Here is a 15,808-nt window from a genome sequence, read left to right on the forward strand (position 1 = left end):
GAAGGCAATACACCTGGAGTTATTAGGGCCCATTATTTACACTGCATTGTCAGGAGAAAAACAGTCTACAAAGTCTAAAGATCTGTCTGTGGGTCTTCACAATCAAATTCTGTCAAGTTGTGAATCAGTGCAAGGATATAAAACAACTTTGAGTTTTCCCAGTAGTCACAGACCACAAGAATTTTGAAGCTTTGTATAACCTTGAACCTTTTGAGAATTGACCTTCCAGACAAACTGGGCATCTGGGAAAGAAGGGCCTTGGTCAGGGAGAGAAGAAATAACCCAGAAGTCACTTGAAAAAGCTTTAAAAGCCCTGTGCAGAAGTAGGATATGAATACAAATCGCGTAATCTTGATTGATGGGCAACCGCTGCTACATCACTCCATATATCAGGCCTTTATGGCAGAGATTTTCTGGTCTGATGAGCCAAAAATGAACTTTTTGGGCTGAACAACAAGAATGATGTACACCTGGGTAAAACCATTTCTACAGTGAAACATAATGATGGTACCATCATGTTATATGAGGACTTCTCCAGGGCAACAACTAGTAAGAATTGAAAATTGAAATTGAAATTGGTAATATAAACTCAGACTGGGGTAACAGTTTATCTTTCAACAGCCAAAATAACACTAAAGGGGCATTGGGGCAAAGCCTTTGAATGTCTTTTTTTATTTTGTTTATGCATTTTCTCCCCTTTTTCTCCCTTTTAGCGTGTCCAATTGCCAGATTGCGTCATGCTTCCTCTCCACCAATGCCGATCCCCGCTTTGATTGAGGAGAACGAAGCTAACCCACGCCCCCTCCGACACGTGGGCAGCAGCCGTATGCATCTTGTCACCTATACTTTGCAGCTCAGCTCTGTGTACGGAGAGACACACCCAGACAGCACTCTTTTCCCGTCTGTGCAGGCGGCATCAATCAGCCAGCAGAGGTCATATTTGCATTAGTTATGAGAGAGACCCTATCCGGCTTAATCCCACCTCTATCTGAATAACAGGCCAAACGTTGTTCATGTGGCTGCTCAGCCCAGTTGGCAGGCAGAGCTGAGATGTATTCGAGATCCCAGTTCTAGTTCCACCATGTGTTTTTACCACTGCGCCACCTGAGCGGCCACCTTTGAATGTCTTTAAGTGGCCCAGCCAAAGCCCAGACTTAGCCATTGTGTCGTCTTAACATTATCTTTGTTTAAAGGCTCAAAAATGACCCGCCTTTACTAAACCCCTTAAAAAAAGCAGCTTCTATTTTGTATGAAAAAACGACCTGTCATTCATCACACATTTTGTAAATATTTGTTAGACCTCCAGGAAAAGTCACATTTTTAAGTTCTAGATAATTTAGGGAGTTTTCTCTTGTGTTAAACAGAGTGACACGTCGTTTTGACCCAGTGGACATCACTGGACCCTATCTAACATCTCTGAAGAGACTGGAAAATAGTAGTTCAACATACAGTCTGGTGTAGTTTAAGAGAATCTGCTATAAAGAATGAGATCAACTGCTTAAATTCAGGTATACTAACCTTAAAGATATGTATTCAAGAAGACTTGCAGACGTAACTGCTGCCAAATGGCTTCTGAAATGCATTGATTACAGGGTGTGAATATTTTTTGTCTATACGACATTTTAGTTTTATATTTAATATATAAAAAAAATCTAGTCATGTTATCATTATGAGTCATTAAGTGTAGATTGATGAGTAAAATAGAAATTATAAAACGGATAGTTCCGGTCCTAAAATCTGATTGGCTGAGCCGCGTTCGAAGCCGTTGTAAAATCCCCGATAAACGCACACCTATGACCACCTCACATCATTCCATATTAATACGCCACTGAATAGAAAAAATTAATGTTATTTTCGCCCTCATGTTGCCTAGCAACACTGTTAATCGAACTATTTTGCGTCGCGGAAGAATGCTTTATTGTAAGTTTATACACAATAAATACATTTATGAATTAAACATTGTTGTATTTATTATATTTTATGTTGACCGCCGTTTTATAAAAGCAATAAGCCACTCGAGACCGTGCATTACTGTTATGATTTTAGCATGGGGAAAGAAGTTTTAGGCACTCCGCTTCGTCATCCCCGTGCTAAAATCACAGTAATGCACGGCCTCTCGTGGCTTATTGCTTTATTATAGCCATGCCAAATTTAATCCACAGCACAATAAAGTCTGCAAATATTTAAGAGGTCTGAATACTTTTGTGGTTGAAACAAAGAGAGTATGATTTCTCAAGAAGATTCTTTTTGCTCCTTTTTGTCATACATGAGTGCATTAGTAATTTAATTAAAAAGCCTTTTTATATTGAGGTAGTGAGATATAACTAAAGTACCACAAAAACAACAGTAATCAGGTTCAAAGAAATAAAACTACTAGGCTACAACTGCATGTAACGGCAGTTGTAGCCTAGCGGTTAAAGTACTGGACTAGTAATCAAAAGGTTGCTGGTTTAAACCCCACCACTGCCAGGTTGCTACTGTTGGGCCCTTGAGCAAGGCCCTTAACCCATAATTGCTTAGACAATATACTGCCACAGTACTATAAGCCGCTTTGGATAAAAGCGTCTGCTAAATGCTGAAAATGTAAATGTAAATATGAACATAACATTAAAGTCAGTACAGTTTGGGTTTTGGATGCAGTAATGTAAATGCAAGTGGACTCCAAAATGCCACTGTACCATGTGAATACAGCCAGTGTAATGCTGATGCTCTAATTAAAGAAGAAGCAGTAAACACAGTTAAAGTCAGTATAAACACCTTAGAAGAAGTCAGCTCAGTTTTGGGGTAAAAAGTGGTAAAAATTATTATAGGTATTAAAGCTTCAATGGATCTAAATATTTTTATGGTAGACACAGAGAAAGTACGATTTTGTTTTAGAAAAAAATAGTCATAAGATTTTTTATCTATTTGCTGCTATTTGTTATACATGGCATTTATTTGCTCTATTTAATAATTTAACTAAAACCCTATTTTAATTGAAGTAGTGTAATATAAATAAAGAACCACAAAAAACAACAGTAAACAGGTCGAAAATTTATAATAGAGACTATTAGCTCAAGCCTTTATTTCAATTTAAGGTACTGTTTTTTAGCTCTCGGGGCAGTACTGAACTTTAATCATTTTTCCCATTTACTTTTGCCCTTATATTTAATCTCTTAGTTTTCATATAACCTGTGTAGTTGTAATTAACTTTCCTCTTTTAATCATGTATTCAATTATTTTTCTGTACCCACTTCATCTCAGCCAGTTAATAATTCCCAGTTAAAGTTCAGAATTTTCACTCAAAAATGTACAGGGTATTTTAAGCATTTAACTCTGATAGATAAATGCATGTGATATGGATGTGCTTTTGAGGAAAAAAAGGTTGTCAGGTTGTTTTCTAACATGAAGAGTATTTTAAGTACAGTAAACTGTTGTGGCAGGCTATTCCGTGAATGTGTCATTATTTTAGACATGTTTTTAATAAGATTGCAGTATGAAATTTTACAGTCAAACCTCACCAAATACTAGCAGTCATAGCTCGGTTCCAGGGTAAAATACAATTCTAGATTCCTTTTAACATTCCTTTTAATGAGGTAAAGTACAAATGTTTTATACATACATACATATACCATATTAAAGCTAAAGCTATTTACTTTACTATTTTAAGACTGGGGCGACATTTATTCTTTCAACACAACAAAGACCCAAAGCATACAGCCAAAATGACACTGGAACATTGTTTTAAAGTCCACCAAAAAACCAGACTTAAACCCCATCAAACATTTATAGACAACAATTACGGCTCTTGCCGGAGCAGCCTCAAGTCCTCATCTTAAGGGGCTGCCATTGGTGATCTAGAGACTATAGGTTCAGCAGAACTAGATACAGCTTATTGCTTATTTTTTGAGGTGTCCACCTCCTTAGTGAACAAGATGTCATGATCTGGAATTCAGAAGACTGGAACAGATACCAGATGTTTTTGATGTTCTCAAAGGCTTCTGGGTTTCTGGCAACCACTAAAAGCACTAAAAGGTCTTCTTTGCAAGACGTGGTATGGTGCCAAAATTCTGGATTAAAAATGAGAAAAAAATTAGCCCAGGAAGTGATGGACCAGACAGAAAGACACCTTTGGAAGGTGGTGTACTGTACCCAGAGAAGAGTCAGGGCCATTGGTTACCCCAGCAGAAGATGCTGAGTGGGCCTTAAAACATAAGTTTCTACACTGGGGCTCCAATTCTGACACCTAACAACCCAACAATCAATAGATGAATTGTATTGTAGCCAAGGAAACCAGAATAGTGGAAGGTATCTCCTTCACATGCTGGCCAATACTTGAAGATACCACCCCAAAAACAAGAGATTGGCTGTTGAAAAACAGGCATTGGGTGGTTGTGGAGAGTAATAAAGAGGGACTAGCTTTAGACAGTGTGGTGTCAGTAAAATTATCCGGGGCCCTGGAGTCCACAAAAGCCCTCAGGGTTTTTTTTATGAAGTCACCACAATCAAACTGCTGTCATGTGAAAGACCCCTGAGGTTTAAGGGGAACAGGACCCTTTCCTAGGGCCAACCTTATCTTTTACAGGTAGCTGAATTCATCCTGAGGGGAAAAGCACCCTGTCCAGGGTATTTTCCAGTAGAGCCGTGACCCTGAAGAGGATAAGGCGGTTGATGAAAATGAATGACAGTGAATGATAAATTCACATTTCTGAGCATCACACCCCCTGCACTGCAACTTTCCCATTTTCAGTGCAGTCACTTCAATTTCTGGCATGAAATATTGTATATGCATTTGTATATGAGCGAGGCTTAGGCCCAACCAGGGTGACAACGTACCTTGAATATAGCACTAAATTATACCTGCATGAGAAGAAAACCTGTGAGACTCAATGTGAATAATGAAACAGTTGCCTGGAGGAACCAGCCAGACTGATGATATTAGTTCTGATCAGACTGCAGGAAGAGAAAAACAACTCCGCTGGATTACAATCATATATTCTGTACATTTTGCCCTGCATTCATATTATAGCAGCATTGAACACATAATTCCTGTTTTTATCCTATGACAGCAGGCTTTGAGCTGCATGCAAGACCGTGACCTCTGTTTATTAAATACAGCGACATGCTACATGATGTTTGTATTCACACCTGTTAGAAGGCAATTTTGTTTATTTTAGGTGGTTTCCGGATTTTGCCCTAGAGGCCAGGCACAGATGTGAGGAAATTAATGTGAGACATTGGGGGAACATCACATCCTTGTTTGTATGCATATTCCGGCTGCTGATAATAACATGTCAGGCGAAGCAATCTTCAATAATATTATGTGATTTGATGAAGGCAGGAAGGCTGGTGCGTCCACAACACAGTGATTATCAACACTATGTGCTGGCAACGGAAGGCGGTTGTTATAAGAAAATTGTATTCAATGCACCCGCACTCCTGAAATATACACAATCAAGCTCAGGATTACAGTCATTATTGCAGGTCTGTTGTTCAGCCAATCATGTTTAATAAAAAGTACCATGCTCTGACGCAGGTTACATTGTCCATCGCTGTTAGAGCAGTACAGAAGGTCACTTCCATTCTCTAATGAGTAGGGAAAAAAATCACCCAGGGACAATAATTAGCACCTGTATCAATCCCACAAATAATTTCACTGCTATTAGTCAGATAAGGCTAATTAACATATCTGGCCTATTAGATATGACTTTTTTTAGGGAAGTGTGCAATTTATATACACTGATGTGAAATATTTGCTCCTCTTATACTTTGGATAAAAATATTCAGACACTTCTTCTAATTTTTAAATCTACAGTGGGGCCAAAAAGTATTTAGTCAGCCACTGATTGTGCAAGTTCTTCTACTTAGAAAGATGAGAGAGGTCTGTAATTTTCATCATAGGTACACTTCAACTATGAGAGACAAAATGAGAAAAAAAAATCCAGGAAATCACATTGTAGGATTTTTAAAGAATTTATTTGTAAATTATGGTGGAAAATAAGTATTTGGTCAATAACAAAAGTTCAACTCAATACTTTGTAACATAACCTTTGTTGGCAATGACAGAGGTCAAACGTTTCCTGTAAGTCTTCACCAGGTTTGCACACACTGTAGCTGGTATTTTGGCCCATTCCTCCATGCAGATCTCCTCTAGAGCAGTGATGTTTTGGGGCTGTCGCTGGGCAACACAGACTTTCAACTCCCTCCACAAATTTTCTACGGGGTTGAGGTCTGGAGACTGGCTAGGCCACTCCAGGACCTTGAAATGCTTTTTACGGAGCCACTCCTTAGTTGCCCGAACGATGTGTTTGGGATCATTGTCATGCTGGAAGACCCAGCCATGTTCCATCTTCAATGCTCTCACTGATGGAAGGAGGTTTTAGCTTAAAATCTCACGATACATGGCCCCGTTCATTCTTCCCTTAACACGGATCAGTCGTCCTGTCCACTTTGCAAAAAAAAAGCCCCAAAGCATGATGTTTCCACCCCCATGCTTCACAGTAGTTATGGTGTTCTTGGGATGCAACTCAGCATTCTTCTTCCTCCAAACACGACGAGTTGAGTTTTTACCAAAAAGTTCCATTTTGGTTTCATCTGACCACATGATATTCTCCCAATCCTCTTCTGGATCATCCATATGCTCTCTGGCAAACTTCAGACGGGCCTGGACATGTACTGGCTTAAGCAGGGGGACACGCCTGGCACTGCAGGATTTGAGTCCCTCTCGGCGTAGTGTGTTACTGATGGTAGCCTTTGTTACTTTGGTCCCAGCTCTCTGCAGGTCATTCATCAGGTCCCTCCGTGTAGTTCTGGGATTTTTGCTCACCGTTCTCATGATCATTTTGACCCCACGGGATGAGATCTTGCGTGGGGCCCCAGATCGAGGGAGATTATCAATGGTCTTGTATGTCTTCCATTTTCTTACAATTGCTCCCACAGTTGATTTATTCACACCAACCTGCTTGCCTATTGTAGATTCACTCTTCCCAACCTGGTGCAGGTCTACAATTTTCCTCCTCGTGTCTTTCGACAGCTCTTTGGTCTTGACCATGGTTGAGTTTGGAGTCTGACTGTTTGAGGCTGTGGACAGGTGTCTTTTATACAGATAACGAGGTCAAACAGGTGCCATTAATACAGGTAACGAGTGGAGGACAGAAGAGCTTCTTAAAGAAGAAGTTACAGGTCTGTGAGAGCCAGAAATCTTGCTTGTTTGTGGGTGACCAAATACTTATTTTCCACCATAATTTACAAATAAATTCTTTAAAAATCCTACAATGTGATTTCCTGGATTTTTTTCCCCTCATTTTGTCTCTCATAGTTGAAGTGTACCTATGATGAAAATTACAGACCTCTCTCATCTTTCTAAGTAGGAGAACTTGCACAATCAGTGGCTGACTAAATACTTTTTGGCCCCACTGTATGTGTTTCAGCAACACCAAGAAACATCTGGTTTAAAGAAACTCAAGTGTCCTGCTAAGAGTCCTGACCTCAGCCCCAGTAAACAGCTTTGGAATTAACTGGAACATCAATGGAAGCTTTCTTTTTTTTATTTATTTATGCATTTTCTCCCCTTTTTCTTTTTAGCGTGTCCAATTGCCCGATTGCATCACGCTTCCTCTTCACTAATGCCGATCCACGCTCTGATTGAGGAGAACGAAGCTAACCCACAACCCCTCTGTCACTTGGGCAGCAGCCATATGCGTTTTTCTTCTGCACTAGGCGAGTGCTACTGCGGATCAGCACTGTGTACGGATAGACACACCCTGATCATGCACCCAGCCCAGAGCTGAGCTGAGATTTGATACTATGTATTCAAGATCCCAGCTAGTGTGTGTTTTACCACTGCACCACCTGTGCGGCCCAATAGAAGCTTTCTTAACCACCATCAGTGCCCAGCTGTACAAATGTTCTAAGTCTTGTGGGAAACCTTTTAGAACAGCTGTCAGAGAGTTAAAGCTGAGAAATCTATTTGAATATTATTTGTTTTTGAAATGGGATGTCCAACAACTTCATGGTCAGGTGTCCAAATACCTTTGGCCATATTTTGTGTTTTGTATTTGTCACACTGAATGAATAAACACAACATGATACCACAAAAAATAAATTTTACACCACCAGTTAGACATGAGAGACACTGCTAGGTTGTTAAGCATGAACTGCTTATATCAGATCTCATCACAGCACAGCATCTCATTTGGATTTAAGTAAGGAGTTCAATTTAGATGTTGCACTTTCTTTTAAATTATTAACCATTATCTTGCTGAATAATCCAAAATGCCTCAGCTTTGGCTCACAGACAGATCATCTAATTATTCCTTAAGAATTTTCCGCTGGAGGTCATTGTTCCCTTAATAACAGCAATAACCCAGGTCTAACCCTAACCCAACAAAGCACACACATACCATGTGCCTTTTTTTTGCTGTATTTGCATTCTACATGTTCCAATTTTTAATATTCTGTCCAGATCAATCTACCAAAATGTCTGTGGATGATTTTGATGTGCTTCTTGAATAGCAGTGGCTTTATTCTTGCTACACTCCCAATCCCAATTTGCCTAGTTGTATTTGTATTGTAGAGTAACACAGACCTGATGCATTTGCTGACGCAAATGTAACATATTTTTAAAATATGTGGCAAAGGTATTGTGTGTAATTAGACAAACTGAATCAGGACTTTAAATGTTGTTTTAATAAATCTAAAATGTCCCACTTTTGGTAAACGCTGTGCTAAAAATCATTTGCACTAAAAATCATGGACTGTTTGCATCCTTACATACAAATAGCCACATTCACAATGCTTCCTTAAAAGGCAGTAAAGTGTAGTAAATGGCAGGGGAGAAATTTGCCACATGCTTTAAGTCACATACTTAAAAAAAACATTTGCATTCACATCCCTCAGGAATAAACTGCACAGTTGGTTCTGGGAATAATTCCACAAGTGCAACTATCATGTTCTTTCACAGTGCAACATGCAATTCAAATGTGACATTATTTAAATAAACACAGTGCATCAACCTTTTCACTTGTACAAAAAAAGAGTGAGAATTGACTCTGTGACTATTTACGCTCAGCATACGTTCTGTTCTGAGAAAGAAACACAGTGATAAAGTTGAACTGTTTGTGGCTGTTTGGTGGAGGGTAGGGGGTTGATGTAGTGGAAAATTGGGGGTAAACTACTAGAGAAAATAGCTGCATTATGCCTATTAAGTGCTTCACTAATGACGCTCCTTGCATTTCTCTAGTACTCCATATTCTCTGCTTCCTCTGTACCATTACACTAAATATTACATATACTGCACAATTACAGCTTCCTTCAGTAGATCTACTTTGCTCTGATAATAATCATTTTCATTAACCACTTTTATCTTTATTAAAGCTTGTTGGGCCTGAGTCACCTCAAAAGGCTGTAGCTGTAGCTGTAGCGATCAACAACCGTCCACATACTTTTGTTATAATAGCATACAGAAGGGGCAGCCCACTGGGACAAACCAGGATTTGATCCTTACTCGAGTTACTGCCTGCAGAAAGATAACAAACGTTTGTGTGTTTCTTAAGTAACTCTGTTTTTTCTCCCACCTTTCAGAAAAATGCAGAAGGGGAATTGGCTACTTTTAAATTAAACTGTGCCTATGCTTAGGGAGTTCAAGAATGAGTTAGTGTCTACTGCCTTTTGCTATTTTTTCTGTGTAGGCTCTGGGTAGTTCACAATCCTGACATGGTTAGCTTAGCTTTAAGTCTTTTGACTTATACTTGAAGCAACAGTGTAGGTCCAAGGATCATAACACTTGTGCATTTCATGGATATTTTACCACCTTTATTAGCATCTTGTAAAAGTGTGGTGAGGGGTATAATGTCTGTGTTTTGGTTTTGTCCATGTCAATCATATTTCATGTGCTGTCTATTAGAGGAGCTTCTCCTTGTGTTGGTATGAAGAACTGGATTAAGGGAGGAGGTTACATTTTAACCTTTAACACATGCCATTTAATATGTAGCTGCAGGACACTTTGAGTGACATCCAGCCATCATTTTTATAATTTAAAACAACATTTTATGATTTTTAATTAGCACTGTTGATTCATCTTTTAATGTCATGTTTTACATTTCATTTAATCTTTTAAGGCCTTGTTTTATCTCGTTTTTTTACATTTAGCCAACAGTTTTATCCAAAGCGACATTCAGTATACCGTCTGAGCAGTTGAGGGATAAGGGCCTTGCTCAAGGGCTGAACTGTGGCAATTTGGAAGTGGTGGGGTTTAAACCAGCAATCTTATGCTAGGCTACAACTGCCTTTTAAAGTGCATTTTGTTAAAATACACTGTAGATCAGCAGCTACTAAAACAGGTCTATGAAACGAGTCCTAGCGATTGTCCTCCAACATGGTGTCAGCTTTCTCCTAACAATTTTCACGTTAGTACATTTAGACTTTTCACATCTGTTAATTATCTTCTGGTTAGCAGTATCGATTTCTGGTTGGGACGAATGGTCCATGTCTGGTTTTGAGTCTATTGGAGGTCAGTAACTTGATGATTTATAGTGCATTTTTTTATTAATTCATTAATTTAATTTTAATCTATATTTTTTCTATTTATTTATGTATTTTCTCCCTTTTTCTCTTCCACTGCTGGGTATCCTGATTGCATCCAAGGAAGGTATATTTGCCTTCCCCACGCCCCCTCTGACACATGCGCAGTCCCTCGACCCCTTCTTTTTCGCCCGTGCATTGGTGGATTCGCACATGAGCTGCCAGCCAGGGTCATTGCACAGCGTTTGAAGACCACAACCACTTTATTAGTTAAGTCTATTCCCACCCAGCAGACTTGATGGCCAATTTTTGTCTGTTGAAGGGACTGCCAATTGTGCCCGCTAGATGGCGCCCAGTTGACAGGTAGCAGAGCTGAGATTTAAACCAGGGTGTTCAGAACTAGTGGAATATCCCGCTGTGCCACTTGGGCACCTTAATCGAGCATTTTGTTTTTTTAATATATATTTCTTGTGTTTTTCTCCCATTTTCCCCCAATTTAGTGTAATCAACTCGACTTTTGCTGCTGGGGATCCCCGATTTTTTGCAGTTGAAGAGGGTATATTGCTGCTAACGCATCCTCTGACCCGCACGCAGCCCTTAACTGAACCCTTTTCCACCCATGCACTCTGCACAGGCAATTATGCCCACTAGATGGCGCCCAGCCGACTGTGGCAACGGTCCGAGTTTCGAACCGAGAAGTTCAGAATCTCGGTGCTGGTGTGCTAGTGGAATATCCCGCTACACCACCTGGACACCAATCGAGCATTTTTATTTTTATACTTAAGTTGTATTTGTGCCATTGTCTGTTTTGTTAATCACTTTTATGAAACCTGTATGAAAAGTGCAATATAATTAAAGATAAATATTATTATTGTTGTCTTAGGCGTTATGTTAGAACTGCTGATCCTAACAACATTCAACCTTGATTGAGTATATTTGTTGCCCCTCTGGCATGGACAGCAATATGTTGCATAAGAAAAATGAAGTGCATTAAATAAAATTTTATTCTTACTTTCCTCATGCTCAATCTGGGGTTCAGTTTCATTTTCCAAGGCTAAAATCCACAGTCAGAATAGTTACAACTAGCTTAAGATACCCTGGCAAAAGAGACATTTATAAAAATAAATATTGTGTTGCTGCAAACACAATAATGTACAATACATATTGCACCAAGGTTTCCTTTGAATAGGATCCAGCCAAAAGAAAGAGTGCCTAGATGCTACACCATATGGTCAAAACTATGTGGACTCTTGTGATATTACATTTTAAAACCACAGGCATTATAGCAGCTATAGCACTTTTCACTTTTTTTGGAAAGGCTGTCCACAGCTTTGTTCCCCGGGCCATCACCATACTAAACAAGGACTATTCCCACATCGCTCCGCTTTAACAGATGCACATGAATTTTATCATACATGCTGCACATCACACGTGCCTCCCACATTTTTCCCTTATGCATATACAGTCATAAACATATGAACATTTGAGCTTCATTTGAACAGTATGGAGAGACAGAGCTTATATAACTAAACAAATAAAAGTTGTAAAATGTAATGAACAAAAATGGAAATTTATTGTGAGGAAAAAGTTAGGACACCCTATGTACTAATAGCTGGTATTTTTCCCTTTGGCTGAAATAATCTCAATTAGACATTTCCTATAACCATCTACCAGTCTCTGACATCGACTGGGAGAAAGTTTTTCCCACTCCTCCATGCAGAATTGCTTCAGCCGTGTGAGGTTTGAGGGGTTTCTTGCATGCATAGCCTGTTTCAAATCACCCCACAGCATCTCAATATGATTAAGTTTCGGGCTTTGACTTGACCATTCCAGAACTCTCCATTTCTTTCTTTTGAGCCAATGTCCTCTAACAATGCTCTAATCATTGTAGCTGATATGGTGCACTGGATTCTAATTTTAGACATTTTAAGTAGTAATAAATGGGGGGGGTGTCCTAACTTTTTCCTCACAATAAATTTCCATTTTTTGTTCATTACATTTTACAACTTGAGTTGAACAGTAATTTATAACATTTTTTTGTTTAATAATATAAGCTTCATCTCTCAGTACTGTTCAAATGAAGCTCAAAATGTTCATATGTTTAAATATGTTCAAAAAGACAAGGGTTTTAATGGGGTGTCCTAACTTTTTTACATGACTGTATGCACATATGCACCTTATCTACTTGAAATAATCTCCATCGCACAATTTTTTACTTGAAGTCTGTCAGTGTACTGTACATCTTCATTGCACACTTTGTCTGTTGCTGTGCTGTTTATGTCACTGTTTTATTGTTTATTTTATGTTTATATACAGTGGGGTCAAAAAGTATTTAGTCAGCCACTGATTGTGCAGGTTCTCCTACTTAGAAAGATGAGAGAGGTCTGTAATTTTCATCATAGGTACACTTCAACTATGAGATACAAAATGAGAAAAAAAAAATCCAGGAAATCACATTGTAGGATTTTTAAAGAATTTATTTGTAAATTATGGTGGAAAATAAGTATTTGGTCACCCACAAACAAGCAAGATTTCTGGCTCTCACAGACCTGTAACTTCTTCTTTAAGAAGCTCTTCTGTCCTCCACTCGTTACCTGTATTAATGGCACCTGTTTGACCTCGTTATCTGTATAAAAGACACCTGTCCACAGCCTCAAACAGTCAGACTCCAAACTCAACCATGGCCAAGACCAAAGAACTGGCAAGCAGGTTGGTGTGAATAAATCAACTGTGGGAGCAATTGTAAGAAAATGGAAGACATACAAGACCATTGATAATCTCCCTTGGGGTCAAGATCTCCTCCCGTGGGATCAAAATGATCATGAGAATGGTGAGCAAAAATCCCAGAACTACACGGAGGGACCTGATGAATGACCTGCAGAGAGCTGGGACCAAAGTAACAAAGGCTACCATCAGTAACACACTACGCCGAGAGGGACTCAAATCCTGCAGTGCCAGGCGTGTCCCCCTGCTTAAGCCAGTACATGTCCAGGCCCGTCTGAAGTTTGCCAGAGAGCATATGGATGATCCAGAAGAGGATTGGGAGAATATCATGTGGTCAGATGAAACCAAAATGGAACTTTTTGGTAAAAACTCAACTCGTCGTGTTTGGAGGAAGAAGAATGCTGAGTTGCATCCCAAGAACACCATAACTACTGTAAAGCATGGGGGTGGAAACATCATGCTTTGGAGCTGTTTTTCTGCAAAGGGGACAGGACGACTGATCCGTGTTAAGGGAAGAATGAACGGGGCCATGTATCGTGAGATTTTAAGCCAAAACCTCCTTCCATCAGTGAGAGCATTGAAGATGGAACGTGGCTGGGTCTTCCAGCATGACAATGATCCCAAACACACCGCTCGGGCAACTAAGGAGTGGCTCCGTAAAAAGCATTTCAAGGTCCTGGAGTGGCCTAGCCAGTCTCCAGACCTCAACCCCATAGAAAATTTGTGGAGGGAGTTGAAAGTCCGTGTTGCCCAGCGACAGCCCCAAAACATCACTGCTCTAGAGGAGATCTGCATGGAGGAATGGGCCAAAATACCAGCTACAGTGTGTGCAAACCTGGTGAAGACGTACAGGAAACGTTTGACCTCTGTCATTGCCAACAAAGGTTATGTTACAAAGTATTGAGTTGAACTTTTGTTATTGACCAAATACTTATTTTCCACCATAATTTACAAATAAATTCTTTAAAAATCCTACAATGTGATTTCCTGGATTTTTTTTCTCATTTTGTCTCTCATAGTTGAAGTGCACCTATGATGAAAATTACAGACCTCTCTCATCTTTCTAAGTAGGAGAACCTGCACAATCAGTGGCTGACTAAATACTTTTTGGCCCCACTGTATAGTATACCCTTTTCTATTATTTAATTAGATGTATATATGTAGACACCTGCACCAAGGGAAATTCCTTGTACATCTGGTGTTTGGTGAATAATAAAGATTCTGATGCTAATGAGACTCTGGGGACTGTCTATAAAATTTTATCCATCAGGTAGAAAAGCCACATAGCTTTATCAGAAGTGAGAAATAGTTCAGGCTTCAGTAAATGTTTTAGTTCTTTTTTTTGTATATTTATATGTTATATTAAATGTAATGTCTGCTGCATGTTTAAAAAATAAGGAGAATGTTCTTTTTCTATGTGCTCCCAATCTAGCTATCTACAATTCTGTTCTGTTAAATACTGGACTATCACATGCCCTGGTACTATCACATAGTTGCCAGGTGCATCTTTTCACCCACCCACAGTGGACACTCAGTGAGAGCTGATTGCATGTGGAGAGACACGCTAAGCTCTCCAGATCATTCATTACTAGTGCAGGTGTCTCAATCAGACAGCACACGCTGCACTTGTACTGCAGCAATGAATACAGACACAGCTAATTTTGCCTCTGTGTGGCACCCAGCCGGTAGATAGCACAGCTGATAGTCAAACTCAGGTCTCAATGGAAGTGGGCTAGCGTTTGTGTATGTACCCAGTAGCATTAATGATGCCTTCACAGATGTAAGTTACTCATGCATACACCCCTAGCATACAGGTTACTGGCTTTTGAACCATGCAGTGGTATCAATCTGTTGAATACTGGACTATCCCATGCCCTAGTACGATCACACATAGCTGCCGGCTGCATCTTTTCACCCGCCCACAGTGGACTCTCAGTGAGAGATTAATTGTGTGTGGAGAGACATGCTAAGCTCTTCAGATCATTCATCACTAGTACAGGTGCTGTATTTTCCCTCCCATACAGACACCAGTAGATAGCACAGCTGATAGTCAAACTCAGATTTCAATGGAAGTGGGCTAGAGCTTTGGGAGGGGGGCATATTTACCCCCGTATAACATTACCTTGGAACTGAGGTTGCCATTTGTGATAGCTGAGGACATGGATTTTTCTCGTTCCTGCTTTATGTTACAGTTTATTACAATACATTTTAATGGGAGACAGACAGACTACAGACAGGTCAGTCTAGCAACTTCACTCTTTACTACAAAGCCTAACTATTTTAACATATGCAAAATTTAGTTTGGCATTGTCTTGCTGAAATAAGCATGGACGTCCTTTAAGATGTTTGTGTATGTACCCATTAGCATTAATGATGCCTTCACAGATGTACAAGTTACTCATGCATACACCCCTAGCATGCTTTTAAACTTTGCTTTGGTATCAATCTGAATGTTTTTTTTTCTTGTATTTAGCCCAAAGAACATTTATTTTTATTTCCAAAACAATTTAAAGGTGGCTTTCTAAGAACACAGCTCACATTTCCATTTAGTGTCAGTCTATCTCAGATCAGAGACTCAGACAAA

This window comes from Trichomycterus rosablanca, chromosome 2 (assembly GCF_030014385.1).
Source record: "Trichomycterus rosablanca isolate fTriRos1 chromosome 2, fTriRos1.hap1, whole genome shotgun sequence".
Taxonomy (NCBI): Eukaryota; Metazoa; Chordata; class Actinopteri; order Siluriformes; family Trichomycteridae; genus Trichomycterus; species Trichomycterus rosablanca.